The sequence below is a fragment of the Bos javanicus genome, chromosome 12 (assembly GCF_032452875.1).
Source record: "Bos javanicus breed banteng chromosome 12, ARS-OSU_banteng_1.0, whole genome shotgun sequence".
NCBI lineage: Eukaryota > Metazoa > Chordata > Mammalia > Artiodactyla > Bovidae > Bos > Bos javanicus.
The window spans coordinates 85,746,574-85,762,258 of record NC_083879.1 but is presented as its reverse complement, the minus strand read 5'-3'; the positions used below and the strand labels follow the sequence as shown (position 1 = coordinate 85,762,258).

Sequence of the window (15,685 nt, the reverse complement as noted above, 5' to 3'; positions counted from 1 at the left end):
TGCAAATATATCTCTTTGTCAGGGAAGTTTACTTCATTGCTGGTTTAAGGTGGTGGATATCTGATTTCTCCATAATCAGGTTAAAAGTTTTTGCGTGTGTAAATACTACCTTGTGGGGAGATACTTTCAGATTCTGAAAATATCTTTCTTTCTTTCTCATCTTATTTTCACCTACTGATCTAGCACCCTTGCAAAAATAACCACGGTTTTTGTTGTCTACTCTCAACTCTTTGAGACCCCATGGACTGCAGCACACCAGGCTTCCCTGTCCTTCACCATCTCCCAGAGACATCCATCCTCTGTCGTCCCCTTCTCCTCCTGCCCTCAATCTTTCCCAGCATCAGGGTCTTTTCCAATGAATTGGCACTTCGCATCCGGTGGCCAAAGTACTGGAGTTTCAGCTTCAGCATCAGTCCTTCCAATGAATAGTCAGGACTGATTTCTTTTAGGACTGACTGGTTGGATCTCCTTGCAGTCCAAGGGACTCTCAAGAGTCTTCTCCAACACCACAGTTCAAAAGCATCAATTTTTCAGCGCTCAGCCTTCTTTATGGTCCAACTCTCACATCCATACACGACTACTGGAAAAACCATAGCTTTGACAGTTTGGACCCATGTTGGCAAAGTGGTGTCTCTGCTTTTTAATACACTGGCTAGATGTGTCATAGCTTTCCTTGCAAGGAGCAAGCATCTTTTAATTCCATGGCTGCAGTCACCATCTGCAGTGATTTTGGAGCCCAAGAAAATAAAGTCTGTCACTGTTTCCGTTGTCTCCCCATCTATTTGCCAAAAGGTCAGTTCCTGTTTCCGACGTTCCTTCCGCACGGATTGGTTAGGATTCTACTGTAAGGAAGGACGCTCTTTCTCCTCCCTTTATTCATTGTTTATCCCATTGTGTGTTTACATCTCCATGAACTTACTAACCGCTGATACCGATAGCGGGCAATAAGACATGAATGTTTACTTCCTCAGGCTCTCAGACTTGGTTCCCAGGAGCTCGGCGTGCTGTCCTCCCTTGGGAGCACCTTCTAGCTTTCTGGGGACACAAGAAGCCTCAGGCCGCTCCCTCACTTGCCCTGGCCCCACCCCAGGACCTCCCACGTCTCCAAGGAGCCCTGATTCCTCGTCCTGGAGGATGGTGGTTAGATGTGTTCCCCGCTCCTGACCCGTCGTCGTTTCCAGGCCCTCCCCGCAGACAGGGCTGGGAAGATTTGGGTGTGCCGATCCGTCTGTTCAGATGTCAGACTCCATGAGTTCAGACTGACCCCACCTGACCTTCGGGCTCACCTGAGCCGCCTCCTCTTTTTTTTTTTTTTTGCCTTTATAATTTTTTTTTAATTTTTTTAACACCAAAAACATTTTATATTGGAGTATAGCCAATGAACAAGGTTGTGGTAGTCTGAGGTGGACAGCAAGGGACTCAGCCATGCACAGACATGTATCTATTCTGCCCCCAACTCCCACTCAAGCTGCCACATAACATTGAGCAGAGTTCCCTGTGCTATGCAATAGGTGTTTGCTGGTTATCCATCTTAAATAGAGCAGTGTGTACATGACTTTCCCAAAGTCCCTAACTATCCCTTCCCTCCAGTCCTCCTCTCCTCTTCACTGAGAGAAACCCGACTCCCAGACGCCACTAGGGCGGATCCCCTGACCCAGTTCTGGAATCCCAAGAAACAGGTGAGACTTCCTGGTGGATACCCACCCCTGCGGAAAACAGAGCTGCTGTCAGACCAGAGTCGTGTCCAGCCTCTCGTTCTCAGCATTGCCATGTACAGTGGCGTCCTGCTCGCCAAAGCTCCTTGTTAGTTCGTTCCTTCCCACGCCCTTCCATGCATGCCTTCTCTGTGTGTGCCAAGTCACTTCAGTCTTGTCTGACTCTTTGTGACCCCATGGACTGTAGCCCGCCAGGCTTCTCTGTCCCTCGGATTCTCCAGGCAAGAATACTGGAGTGGGCTGCCACACCCTTCTCCAGGGGATCTTTCCGACCCAGGAATCTAACCCACGTCTCTTATATCTCTTGCATTAGCAGGCATGTTCTTTACCACCTGGGAAGCCCGCTCTTCCATGGGGCTCTCTTACTCATCTGTAATTCCATTTGGGGCTTAGATTCCATTCTGGGTCCCTCCCCATCATGGCTGATTTTACAGATTTATTTTGGAGCGTGTAAAACGTGTTGTTTAGTTGCTAAGTTGTGTCTGACTCTTTTGTGACCCTATGGACTGTAGCCCACCAGGCTCTGTCCATGGGATTTCCCAGGAAAGAATCCTGAAGTGGTTGCCATTTCCTTCTCCAGATCTTCCTGACCCAGGCATGGAAGCCGCATCTCCTGCATCGGCAGGCAGGTTCTTTTCCACTGAGCCACCTGGGAAGCCTTTGTGTGAAACATGACCCTGGCTCTAACAGAAAACATCAAACACCAGGAGTCTAACCCTCAATCCTCAAACACATTCCCACCCGCTTCTTTCCACCTGCTCCTTCTTGCCTCCTGCTGCAACCAGCCTCACCACTTTCTGGCTTGTCCTTTCTGCATTTTCTTCGACACAAAGGAACAAGTGCATGCAAATGCTCCTTTTCTGGGTACAAGATTATTCTGTTTATTGTTTTACATCTTTTTTTCTCCAATTGAAATACAGTTGACATACAATATCATGTTAGTTTCAAGTGTGCTACATAGCGGCTTGACATTTGCATACATTATGAAATGATCGTCAAGATAAGTCTATTAACCATCTGTCCCTAAACAGGTATTACAGTATTATTATGCACATTCCTTATGCTGTTTATTACAGCCCCGAGGCTTAATTATATTATAACCGGAGGTGTGCACTTCTCAATCCCCTTCAACTATTTTGCCAGCTCCCCTCTCCTCTGGCAATCCCTCCCTCGCTCTTTGTATCGATGAGTCCATCTTCATTTTGCTATGTTTGCTTTGTTTTTTTTAGGTTTGACATGTAAATGAGATCATACAATATTTATCTTTTCTCCATCTGACTTATTTCACTTAGCATAATACCGTTGTAGTGCCTGTCTTCTTATCCAGTGTGCATTAAGCCACTTTATTAGCTATGATCATGTAAGTTTTCTCATCACCTCTTCTTTCTCACATGAAAGCTAGCACCGGGGAGACATTTCACACTTTCCCTTCTTTTAACCCAGCAGCACACGCTGTAACGCGCTTTATGTCTGTTTGTAGGAAGCGTCCTCACTGTTTATCTTTTTTACAGCTGCATGGTTATCCACCGGAGGAGACAACGTAGGCGATTCAAACACCCTTCAATGCATGGGTATTCAGCCTCTTTCCAACATTTTGCAAACAATGCTGAGATGGATAACTGATGCACATGTATTTCCATATTGTCAGGAGGCATCCTTCAGGGTAGATAGCAACTGTGGAATTAAATCACATTGTGCATCAAATCTTGATCACTGTGCTTACTTTTTCCTACAGATGAGGACAAAGAAATACTTTATCAGATTAAAAGCCTAGCAGCTCTGGAAAGAATCATTGAAAGTCTCCGGAAATCTTTAGGTAAAGGGAACCAGGGGCCCACCATGGCGATAGATGAGTGTGGGGGATCGGTCCTTGAGCTGGGGCTGTCCCCCTGGTGAGACGGGAGGTACCGCACCCACTGCAGGGACCAGCGTGAGCCGTGAGCAGCTCTGGACAAGCAGGTGACTCTATCCTGAGGGGACCCTGTGAGCCCCACTCACGAGTCCACAGTCCAGGAGTCACGGGGCCACCAGCAGGCTCCCCGCACTTCTTGGCTGAACTGAACAAGGCCGAGCCGCTTTTCCAGGAGTGATGGGGAGGAGGGCTTCACACACCCCCGTGTCGCTGTGACCAGGCCCAGGGAGGTCCCACACCCCCGGGCAGACACGCCCCTCTCCGCAGGCGCCTCCCCATGGGGGCCGGCCTCCCGCCCCTCCTGGGCCGCAGTGTACTCACTGCTGAAGTCGCCCACGCCGTCCCCCTCCGCTTCTGCCTCCGGCCCCACGCTTGTCCCTGGAACTCTCGAGAACACCTCCGAGCCTCTCCTAGGCTGGCCTCGCGGCCTCCTTTCCTCTCTGAGTCAGACCTGGCCGCCAGGCTGAAGGTTCCAAGCAACTTCTGCAGCATCACACACGCCGTGCACCCGCCCGGATTCAACCTTATCTCACGTGGACCGAGCACGTGCCCCGCGCCAGGCGCTGAGCTCAGATCCCGGGATTTATCTGACCCCTACCCCGCCCCCCCCCCGCGCCCCTCCCCCCCCAGAACGGCTTTCCGATGGCTCAGTGGTAAGAATCAGCCTGCAAAGCAGGAGACGCAGGAGACGTGGGTTCGATCCGAGTCAGAAAGATCCCCTGGAAGGGGGCATGGCCACCCACTCCAGTATTCTTGCCTGGGAAATGTCATGAACAGAGGAGCCGGGTGGGCTACAGTCCATAGGGCTACAAAGAGTCCCACATGCCCGAAGCCACCCAGCTCACGCACGCACGCATGTGCACGCGCACGCACAACCCCACCGGGAACTGCTGGGTGGTGACACGTCCCATCGCTGCTCTTCCAGGCCCCGCTGTCCTCCGGCAGCGAGACTGCTGTCCTGTCCTTGGCTCAGCGCCCATGAGACAGAATCTAGGCTCAGCACTGGGACTTCCCAGGGGTTCAGGGTGAGGCAGGGCCTTCCGCCTTGGACTTTGGGGGCCCGAGCGGTCCCGAGGCTCCTCCTGGACCTCGGCCGAGGCCTCTTGTTACCCCAAAGTTGCCGGTTCTCCATCCCCTCCTTGCTCTCTGGCAACCTCCCCTAAATTCACGTTCCCTTCTGTCCCTCCGAGCAAACATGCCCTGTAGTCCAGGGCTCTGATCCGCATCTGTGACACCCTCTGAGGCCAACAGGGCTGATGCCCAGCCCAGCACCAGAAACTCGGAAGGCCAGGGCAGCCTCTGTCCCCTCTGCCCCCCACCCAGTTCCTCTGGGGAAACAGCTGGACACTGCCTCTCTCTGAGGGCCAGGGCCAGCTACCAGCCCTTGGGGCTCGGCTGCAGCTAAGAATGCAGGATTTGAAACTCCCTGACCTGGGTAATATTGCATAGGAAGCTGGAATGTTAGGGCCATGAATCAAGGCAAATTGGAAGTGCTCAAACAGGAGATGACAGGAATGAACGTTGACATTCTAGGAATCAGCGAACTACGATGGACTGGAAGTGAAGGGAAGTCGCTCAGTCGTGTCTGACTCTTTGCGACCCCATGGACTGTAGCCTACCAGGCTCCTCTGTCCATGGGATTCTCCAGGCAAGAGTACTGGAGTGGGTGGCCATTTCCTTCTCCAAAGATGGACTGGAATGGGTGAATTTAACTCAGATGACCATTATGTCTACTACTGTGGGCAGGAATCCCTTAGAAGAAATGGAGTAGCCATCATAGTCAACAAAAGAGTATGAGATGCAGCACTTGGATGCAGTCTCAAAAATGACAGGAAGATCTCTGTTCGTTTCCAAGCCAAACCATTCAATATCATGGAATTCAAGCCTATGCCCCGACCAGTAACGCTGAAGAAGCTGAAGTTGAACAGTTCTATGAAGACCTATAAGACCTTCTAGAACTAACACCCCCAAAAGATGTCCTTTTCATTATAGGGGACTGGAATGCAAAAGTAGGAAGTCAAGAAACACCTGGAGTAACGCAACTTTGGCCTTGGAGTACAGAATGAAGCAGGGCAAAGGCTAATAGAATTCTGCCAAAAGAAGGCACTGCTCATAGCAAACACCCTCTTCCAACAACACAAGAGAAGACTCTACACATGGACATAACCAGACAGTCAACACTGAAATCAGATTGATTATATTCTTTGCAGCCAAAGATGGAGAAGCTCTATACAGTCAGCAAAAACAAGACTGGGAGCTGACTGTGGCTCAGATCATGAACTCCTTATTGCCAAATTCAGACTGAAATTGAAGAAAGTGGAGAAAACCACTACAGCATTCAGCTATGACCTAAGTAAAATCCCTTACAATCATACAGGGGAAGTGAGAAATAGACTTAAGGGACTAGATCTGACAGACAGAGTGCCTGATGAACTATGGATGGAGGTTCGTGATATTGTACAGGAGGCAGTGATCACGACCATCCCCATGGAAAAGAAATGCAAAAAAGCAAAAAAGCTGTCTGAGGAGGCCTTACAAATAGCTGTGAATAGAAGGGAAGCGAAAAGGAAAGATATACGCATTTGAATGCAGAGTTCCAAAGAATAGCAAAGAGATAAGAAAGCCTTCCTCAGCGATCAATGCAAAGAAGTAGAGGAAAACAACAGAATGGGAAAGACTAGAGATCTCTTCAAGATAATTAGAGATACCAAGGGAACATTTCATGCAAAGATGGGCTTGATAAAGGACAAAAATGGTAGGGACCTAACAGAAGCAGAAGATATTAAGAAGAGGTGGCAAGAATACACAGAAGAACTGTACAAAAAAGATCTTCACAACCCAGATAATCATGATGGTGTGATCACTGACCTAGAGCCAGACATCCTGGAATGTGAAGTCAAGTGGGCCTTAGAAAGCATCACTACGAACAAAGCTAGTGGAGGTGATAGAATTCCAGTTGAGCTATTTCAAATCCTAAAAGATGATGCTGTGAAAGTGTTGCACTCAATATGCCAGCAAATTTGGAAAACTCAGCAGTGGCCATAGGACTGGAAAAGATCAGTTTTCATTCCAGTCCCAAAGAAAGACAATGCCAAAGAATGCTCAAACTACCACACAGTTGCACTCATCTCATACACTAGTAAACTAATGCTTAAAATTTTCCAAGCCAGACTTCAGCAATACATGAACCGTGAACTTCCAGATGTTCAAGCTGGATTTAGACAAGGCAGAGGAACCAGAGATCAAATTGCCAGCATCCGCTGGATCATTGAAAAAGCAAGAGAGTTCCAGACAAACATCTATTTCTGCTTTATTTACTATGCCAAAGCCTTTGACTGTGTGGATCACAACTGTGGAAAATACTGAAAGAGATGGGAATACCAGACCACCTGACCTGCCTCTTGAGAAACCTGTATGCAGGCCAGGAAGCAACAGTTACAACTGGACATGGAACAACAAACTGGTTCCAAATAGGAAAGGGAGTACGTCAAGGCTGTATATTGTCACCCTGCTTATTTAACTTATATGCAGAGTACATCATGAGAAATGCTGGGCTGAAGGAAGCACAAGCTAGAATCAAGATTGCCAGGAGAAATATCAATAATCTCAGATATGCAGATGACACCACCCTAATGGCAGAAAGTGAAGAGGAACTAAAAAGCCTCTTGATGAAAGTGAAAGTGGAGAGTGAAAAAGTTGGCTTAAAGCTCAACATTCAGAAAACGAAGATCATGGCATCCAGTCCCATCACTTCATGGCAAATAGATGGGGAAACAGTGGCCGACTTTCTTTTTCTAGGCTCCAGAATCACTGCAGATGGTGATTGCAGCCATGAAATTAAAAGACGCTTACTCCTTGGAAGGAAAGTTATGACCAACCTAGATAGCATATTCAAAAGCAGAGACATTAGTTTGTCAACAAAGGTCCATCTAGTCAAGGCTATGGTTTTTCCCGTGGTCATGTATGGATGTGAGAGTTGGACTATAAAGAAAGCTGAGCACCAAAGAATTGATGCTTTTGAACTGTGGTGTTGGGGAAGACTCTTGAGAGTCCCTTGGACTGCAAGGAGATCCAACCAGTCCATCCTAAAGGAGATCAGGCCTGAGTGTTCACTGGAAGGACCGATGCTAAAGCTGAAACTCCAATACTTTGGCCACCTGATGCGAAGAGCTGGCTCATTGGAAAAGATGCTGATGCTCAGAAGGATTGAGGGCAGGAGAAGAAGGGGACGACAGAGGATAAGATGGTTGGATGGTATCACTGACTCAATGGACATGGGTTTGGGTGGACTCGAGGAGTTGGTGATGGACAGGGAAGCCTGGCATGCTGTGGTTCATGGGGTCGCAAAGAGTTGAACATGACTGAGTGACTGAACTGAACTGACCTGACCTTGGTCAAATCCCCTTTGGGCTCCCAGTGAGTTGGGTGACCTTGGGGTGACCTTGGGCAAGGGACAGCACACACGAAGGCTCAGCATCTCCATCCTCCGAGTGGGGTCTTCAGGGCAGCTGTCTCCTTGTGGGGCAGGGGGCCGAGTGGTGTGATGCTGGCTGAGCGTTTAGCCCAGGTCTGACCCACATGACTGGACTGGTGGGAGGGCCACAGTGCTGGCGACCCCAGGAATGCGTTTGTCCTAGGTCAGGGACCACAGGCGAGGGGACCCAGCACTGCCCTGCCCCCGCAGCCCTCTGCCCCATCAATGAACCCGGGGCCCCATTTCTCAGCCCGGGCTCTCCCGGATGAGTGGGCCATAGGGGGTGGGTCTGAAATGCAGGCTCACAGGAACACCTAGAATTTCTCAAGAAAATCTCCTCTTTCCAAACAGGGAGTTCGCTCATGAAAAGGAGAAAGAAGTATAAACATTTGTTCAGGGGAGGCAAATACCTCGAGCGGAGACAGAGCCTAGACTGAGAACCCAGGACTGCCTGAGGGACTCCCCACTCACCCCCACCACTAGGAAGACAGACAGAGAAGACTTACTAACCATTCTGTATAAAGAAGAACCGTTTTATTCAAGGAGTGCCAAATAAAATGAACCTATTTAAATATTAAGTCAGAGGCAATGTGGTTCTTTTCCCTTAAACAAAAAAAGAAATGAAAATCTAATTGAGCCTGAAAAATAGGAATGTCCAAAGCTCCTACTGCCTACCAGGAGGAGCTTTGGAAAAAAACGTAACCTCAGAGACTGTGCCACCGTCAGGCTCCTCCAGAGGAGCAGAACCTACAAGACGGGAGTAGAAAGTAGAAAGATCGGAAAATAATCAAGAGGCTTTAGATCACGTGATCATGGAGTCTGACAAGTTCCGAGAGCTGCACCCAGGAGAGACGACGGTGTGGTTTCAGTCTGAGTCTGAAGCCTGACAGCCTGGAGACCCAGGAAGAGCCAATGTTTCAGTTCAAGTCCAAAGGCAGGAAAAGGCTGGTGTCTCGGTTGGAAGGCCGTCTGGCGTGAGGAGTTCCCTCTTACTCTGGCGAGGGTCAGATTTCTGTTGTGTGTGGGCCTTCAGCTGCTCAGAGCAAGCCCTCCCACATCAGGGAGGGGGGCAATCTGCTTGACTCAGTCCGCTGATCTGACTGTGAACTTCATCCAGAAACAACCTCATAGAAACACCAGAATAATGTTTGACCAAGTATCTGGGCACCCCATGGCCCAGTCAAGCTGGCGCATGAAGTTAATGTCCATGTTTGTCCATGAATGCCAGAACCTATGAAGTCCTGACAACCAGCCCTTCCACGCCCCGCTCCTGCCCAGCATCATGCAAGGGGCACGGCCAGGGCTGCAGTGTGTGCACACAGGCAGAGTACGCTTCATGGCCTCATGAAGGATCAGAAAACACACTCTGGGTTTCTGTGACGATGAACCCACGTTCCAGGGAGCTGAGTGGTTTGACCCTCACGGAGGGCAGTGCTGACATCACACCTCCCCGTGGCCAGCTGGTTCACAGGCACGTCCAACCCGAAGGGTGCCTGCCTGTTTTGAATCTGATCCCCAACTGAAACCAAGATCCCTATTGAGAGGAAGGCTTTTAGGTCTCCAGGAGTGACCCAACTCCACGTAATTTTCACTGCACTGGAACTCTGCTTTACCAGAATGAAGGCGGCTGTGGCACAGAGATCAAGCATGCTCTAGGAGCCAGCCCACCCTCAAGACGGTAAGTCTTGTCACCATCAGTGCTTTAGCTGCAGAGGTCTTGGCCCACCAGTATTTTCTGGGAGACTGAAATTTTTTTCTCAGCAACTGCCAACACGTCTTCAGTGGTTTCTTGTCCAAATTGATTTTGGTTGTGGATGAAATCAGCACACTGAGGTGAGCAGGCTAGAAAGTGAGATTGCCCCATTTCTCCAGAAAGGCAGGTTTGGGAAAAGCTCTTGTCTTAAAAACAGCCATGGAGAGAGAACTTCTGCTCCAAGGTGCAGACTTGGCAGCAGATCGATGTTGGTTCTAAAACATCACTTTCAAAGGCAGCGGGAGACAGGATCATTGATGTTTTCGAACTGTGGTGCTTGAGAAGAGTCTTGAGAGTCCCATGGACAGTGAGGAGCTCAAACCAGTCAATCCTAAGGCAAATCAGCCCTGAATATTCTTTGTAAGAACTGGTGTTGAAGCTGAGGCTCCATACTTTGGTCACCTGATAACAAAGAGCCAACTCACTAGAAAAGACCCTGATGCTGGGAAAGACTGAGGGCAGGAGCAGATGGGGGCAACAGAGGATGAGTTGTTTGGATGGCCTCACCGACTCAACGGACACGAGTTTGAGCAAACTCCAGGAGATGACAAAGGACAGGGAGGCCTGGCGTTCTGCAGCCCATGGGGTCACAGAGCCGGACATGACTTAGCGACTGAACAACAGAGATAGACTCGAACTAAAGCGTCTTATTGTAATTTGCTGGCTGTGCACTCTTCTCAGACCCCCTCTTCTCTTACCCCTCTCTCCCAGGTGTCATTAAGATGACTGTAAGATGGAGTACTGGAGGACTGGAGTCAGAGAACGAGGTCTTAATCCAACCCCGAGTTCCCAGACGAGGAAGCTGAGGCAGAGAGAGATCCCAAGACTCGCGGTCACCGAGTAAGTCGGTGGCCGAGCAGGAAGCAAAGAGCTCTGATGTCCAGCCTCTCTGGATTCCACGGCCCCATTCTGCAGCCCCCGACAACAAATGGACATTTCACAGTCATTACCTCTGCTTTTATTTCCTACTTGACTCCTGTATTAGGGTGCTCGGACTGCCGTCACAGCGTCGGATGACGGGGTGGCTTAAACAGCAGCAGTGTACTGCCTCCCAGCCTGGCGTCTGGAAGTCCAAGATCGGGGCAGCACTGGGTCCTTCTGAGGCCGCTCTCTGGCCTGCAGACGGCCATCTTCTCCCTATGTCCTCCCACGGTCTTTCCTCCGTACGTGTCCAAACCTCTTCTTGGGGGAAACCTGTTAGAATGGATTAGAGCCCACCCTAATAATAAGCACTCCTTTGAGACCCCATCTTCAAATACAGTCACATTCTGAGTTCCTGGGTGTTACGGCTTCAGCACGTGAACTTCGAGGGGATACAGCTCTGCCCAGAACCCCTCATTTGTGGAGTATTCTGTGCTTTGCACTGTCTACAGGCACATAGGACCATCCGGCCCTCGTCACAGGGAGGGAGGGAGAAGTCACCCCCACTCAGAGACACTGAGTGACCTTCTCAGTGTCGCAGCATCAAACGGCCCGTGCTGGACCCCATACCACAGCAGGCCTTCTAATCCGGAGGCCGGGGTCTTCTCACTAAACGTTACGAAACCGTGCCCATCACTGCTTGCCCATCAGGACGTTATTGGTGTAACAGTTGGCTTAGCACTGCTGCCCCCAGGTAGGCAAGATATTACAAAGCCCCTTTCGTGGCCTTCTGCAGATTAAACTGCAGTTTGACCTCAGCCTTCCCCTGACCCACCTCTGAAGCTTTGTTGTCTTTGTCGTTCAGGCGCTAAGTCACGTTCAGCTTTCTGTGACCCGTGGACTGCAGGACACCAGGCTTCCCTGTCCTTCACTGTCTCCCAAAGTTTGTTCAGACTCATGTCCATCGAGTCGGTGATGCCATCCAACCGTCTCATCTTCTGTCACCCTCTTCTCTTGCACTCAATCTTTCCCAGCATCAGGGTCTTTTCCAATGAGTCTGCTTTTTGCATCAAGTGGCCAAAGTATTGGAGCTTCAGCTTCAGCATCAATCCTGAACCTTATAACATCTCTCAGTACAGCAGTTTTAGGATCCTGCAAGTGCCATGATTTTATATTTTGACCACAAAGCTGTTTCCAATTGAAGTGACAACTTGCACAACAGCTGAGACAGAACCCTGGGTCCCCAGCACATAGCTGAGCTCTGTTCCCTGGAGACCTGCTCTCCAACGGCGTACATACACTCAACACTACAGAGTTGTACACTTATGGTTAAGATGGTAAATTCAATGCTATGGTTTTTCTAACACAATTAAAAAAAAAAGAATTCCTTAAAGTGTATAGCCACAGCTACACTGTGAAGAAAGTGAAAAGAGAGTCCACAGAATAAGAGAAAGTTTTTGTGATCATATATCTGATAAGAGACATGTATCTAAAACATAAAAAGATCTATTTGTTGCTCACTCAGTCACTTAGTCGTGTCCGACGCTTTGCAACCCCGTGGACTGCAGCATTCCAGGCTTTCCTGTCCATCACCAACTCCCAGAGCATATTCAAACTCATGTCCATTGAGTCAGTGCTGCCGTCCATCCATCTCATCCCTTCTCCTCCTGCCTTCAATCTTTCCCAGCATCAGGGTCTTTTCCAATGAGTTGGCTCCTCGTATCAGGTGAGCAAAGTACTGGAGTTTCAGCTTTAGCATCAGTCCTTCCAATGAACACCCAGGACTGATCTCCTTTAGGATGGACTGGTTGGCTCTCCTTTCAGTCCAAGGGACTATCGAGAGTCTTCTCCAACACCACAGTTCAAAAGCATCAATTCTTTGGCACTCAGCTTTCTTTAGGGTCCAACTCTCACATCCATACATGACCACTGGAAAAACCGCAGCCTTGACTAGATGGACCTTTGTTGGCAAAGTAACATCTTTGCTTTTTAGCATGCTGCTTTTTAGATCTATTTGTGGGGAGGGATAAATTGGGAGATTGGGATTGACATACATATGGTACCATATGTAAAACAGATAACCAACAGAGACTTACTTACGGCACGAGAAACTGCTCAATATTCTGTGATAACCTAAGTGGGAACATAACTTTTAAAAGAAGGGATGCATGTATGTGTACAACTGAATCGCTTTGTTGTACACCTGAAGCTAACACAGCATTGCTAATCAGCATGCTCCAATATAAAATAAAGATTAAAAAATAAATAAAAGATCTATTACAACTCAACAGTAGAAAGACAAATAGCCTGATAAAAATGGACAAAAGCTCTGAACACACAGTTTTCCAAAGAAAACAGGCCTTCAGTCAAGCCTCGTACTCAATCAGAGGGATCGCTAGACTTCCCTCAGTAGGGAAAAGCCTCAACTAGTCATGCTGATTTATTGTTAGATGATATATTAGCTTCCAGCTTGCCAGAGCTGACCCACAGACACAAAATACAAGGTACATATATGTAATTTAAAATTTTCCACTAGCCACACTAAAAATAAATAAAAATAAACCAAGAAACCAACTTGAATAACGTGTTTTATTTAACCCAATATAACCAAAATATTTCCGCCAACAATGCAGGGCACCCGGGTGTGATCCCTGGGTTGGGAAGGTGCCCTGGAGGAGAGCACGATAACCCACTCCAGTACTCCTGCCTGAAGAATCCCCACAGACAGAGGAGCCCTGCGGGCTACAGTCCCTGGGGGTGGCGAGGAGTTGGACACGACTGAGCGCCTAAGCACAGCGCAGCGCAGCACATCCAAAATATTATAAGTTTGACATATACTCAATGTTAAAAATCACTAGTGAGGCATTTCATATTCTTCTATTCTTACTAAGTTTTACAGCACACGCTTTACCCTCACAGCACATCTCAGTTGGAGCATTCAGTTTCCGCTGGGAATACCTGGTCTGTATTTAGATTTCAGAATAAGAAAGAAAAGAAAAGAATGTAAGCCGCTCAGTTGTGTCCGACTCTTTGTGACCCCGTGGACTGTAGCCTACCAGGTTCCTCTGTCCATGGGCTTCTCCAGGCAAGAATACTGGAGCGGATTGCCATTTCCTTCTCCAGGGGATCGTTTCAGAAAACTCAGTCAGAAGAGAAGCACTCAGCCCAAGTTGTTTTTAGGTTGTTTAAAAATATTTAACATTTTTTCCAATCACAGAATCAAGTTTAAGATTTTCAGTTCAGTCACTCAGTCGTATCTGACTCTTTTTGACCCCATGAATCACAGCACGCCAGGCCTCCCTGTCCATCACCGACTCCTGGAGTCCACCCAAACCCATATGCATTGAGTCAGTGATGCCATCCAACCATCTCATCCTCTGTCGTCCCCTTTTCCTCCTGCCCTAAATCTTTCCCAGCACCAGAGTCTTTTCCAATGAGTCAGCTCTCTGCATCAGGTGGCCAAAGTATTGGAGTTTCAGTTTTAGCATCAGTCCTTCCAATGAACACCCAGGACTGATCTCCTTTAGGATGGACTGGTTGGATCTCCTTGCAGTCCAAGGGACTCTCAAGAGTCTTCTCCAACACCACAGTTCAAAAGCATCAATTCTTTGACACTCAGCTTTCTTTACAGCCCAACTCTCACATCCATACACGACCACAGGAAAAACCATAGCCTTGACTAGACGGACCTTTGTTGGCAAAGTAATGTCTCCTGTTTTTTAATATGCTGTCTAGGTTGGTCATAACTTTCCTTCCAAGGAGTAACTGCCTTTTAATTTCATGGTTGTAATCGCCATCTGCAGTGATTCTGGAGCCCAGAAAAATAAAGTCAACCACTGTTTCCCCATCTATTTGCCACGAAGTGATGGGACTGGATGCCATGATCTTCGTTTTCTGAATGTTGAGCTTTAAGCCAACTTTTTCACTCTCCTCTTTCACTTTCATCAAGAGGCTCTTAGTTCTTCACTTTCTGCTACAAGGGTGGTGTCATCTGCATATCTTTTGAATTTAGGATTTTAAATTCAAATTTAAGTAAGTTAAGATTAAGTACCACTGAACATTTTCAAGTGTGCAGTTTGGATCTTAGGTTCAATGAAAAGGTACTGGCGGGCAGTTCTGTTAGATTTGCACATTGAGAAGATCCTGTGGCTGCCGGACAGGAAAAGTGAAGAAGCCGTCAGGCTGGTTTAAGCGAGAGATTGTAGATAAAGAGGCGGGTGGGGCGAGGGGGCAGAGAAGGACCTGGGCCCCTAACCCTAACCCGGGGGCAGGGCCACCAGGACCTGTGTGAGGACGGGAGCAGGAGGGGAAGGTGCTGACCCCCGTGCTGGGTGTGAGCCAAGGCAGAGGCACGGGGGTCCTCTGAGAAGAGAGGCTGAGAGCCCAACCGGGGGTGGGGGGTGGGGGGCGCAGTGAGAAGGGGCACTGTGCGTGGGGTGACCCAGGCATTTCAGCTGGGGCGAAGTAGGGATGCCTGGCAGATTGCCGAATGCAGCTGGAAACTGGATTTAAACCCCAACAGAGGTCAGGGTTGGAGAGGTGAATTTAGGAACCATCAAAAGGTCTTCCGGGGTGGCTCAGTGGTAAAGAATCTGCCAGCAATGCAGGAGACCCCGGTTCAATCCCTGGGTCAGGAAGATCCCCTGGAGGAGGGAATGACAACCCACTCCTGTATCCTTGCCTGGAGAATTCCATGGACAGAAGAGCCTCGCAGGCTCTGTCCACAGGGTGGCAAAGAGCTGGACATGACTGAGCCACTAACACTTTCACTTCAAAAGGGCACGGGGTGTGATGAAAGTGCCCAGGAAGAGAGCAGGGAGAAGGGCCAGTGACCCAGGACCCAGGCCTGGGATCCTTGGACATCTGGAGGTGCGACAGGAGAGCTGGGGAGCCTCTGAAGCCAGGAGATCAGGGCCAACCCACAGAGCGTCCGCGGAGGAAGATTAGGACAGAGGGCTAATCACGGGCTT

At 48.9% G+C, this 15,685-nt stretch overlaps 1 long non-coding RNA gene across 1 annotated transcript; it reads right to left on the bottom strand.

Moving 5' to 3' along the window:
* Nucleotides 1–2,571: 2,571 nt before the first annotated feature.
* LOC133258617 (uncharacterized) lies at nt 2,572–4,232 on the bottom strand. The gene is made up of 2 exons (XR_009740103.1): nt 3,949–4,232; nt 2,572–3,444 (listed from the first exon to the last, which is right to left on the bottom strand). It is a non-coding gene; the product is annotated as an uncharacterized LOC133258617 (long non-coding RNA).
* Nucleotides 4,233–15,685: the final 11,453 nt, after the last annotated feature.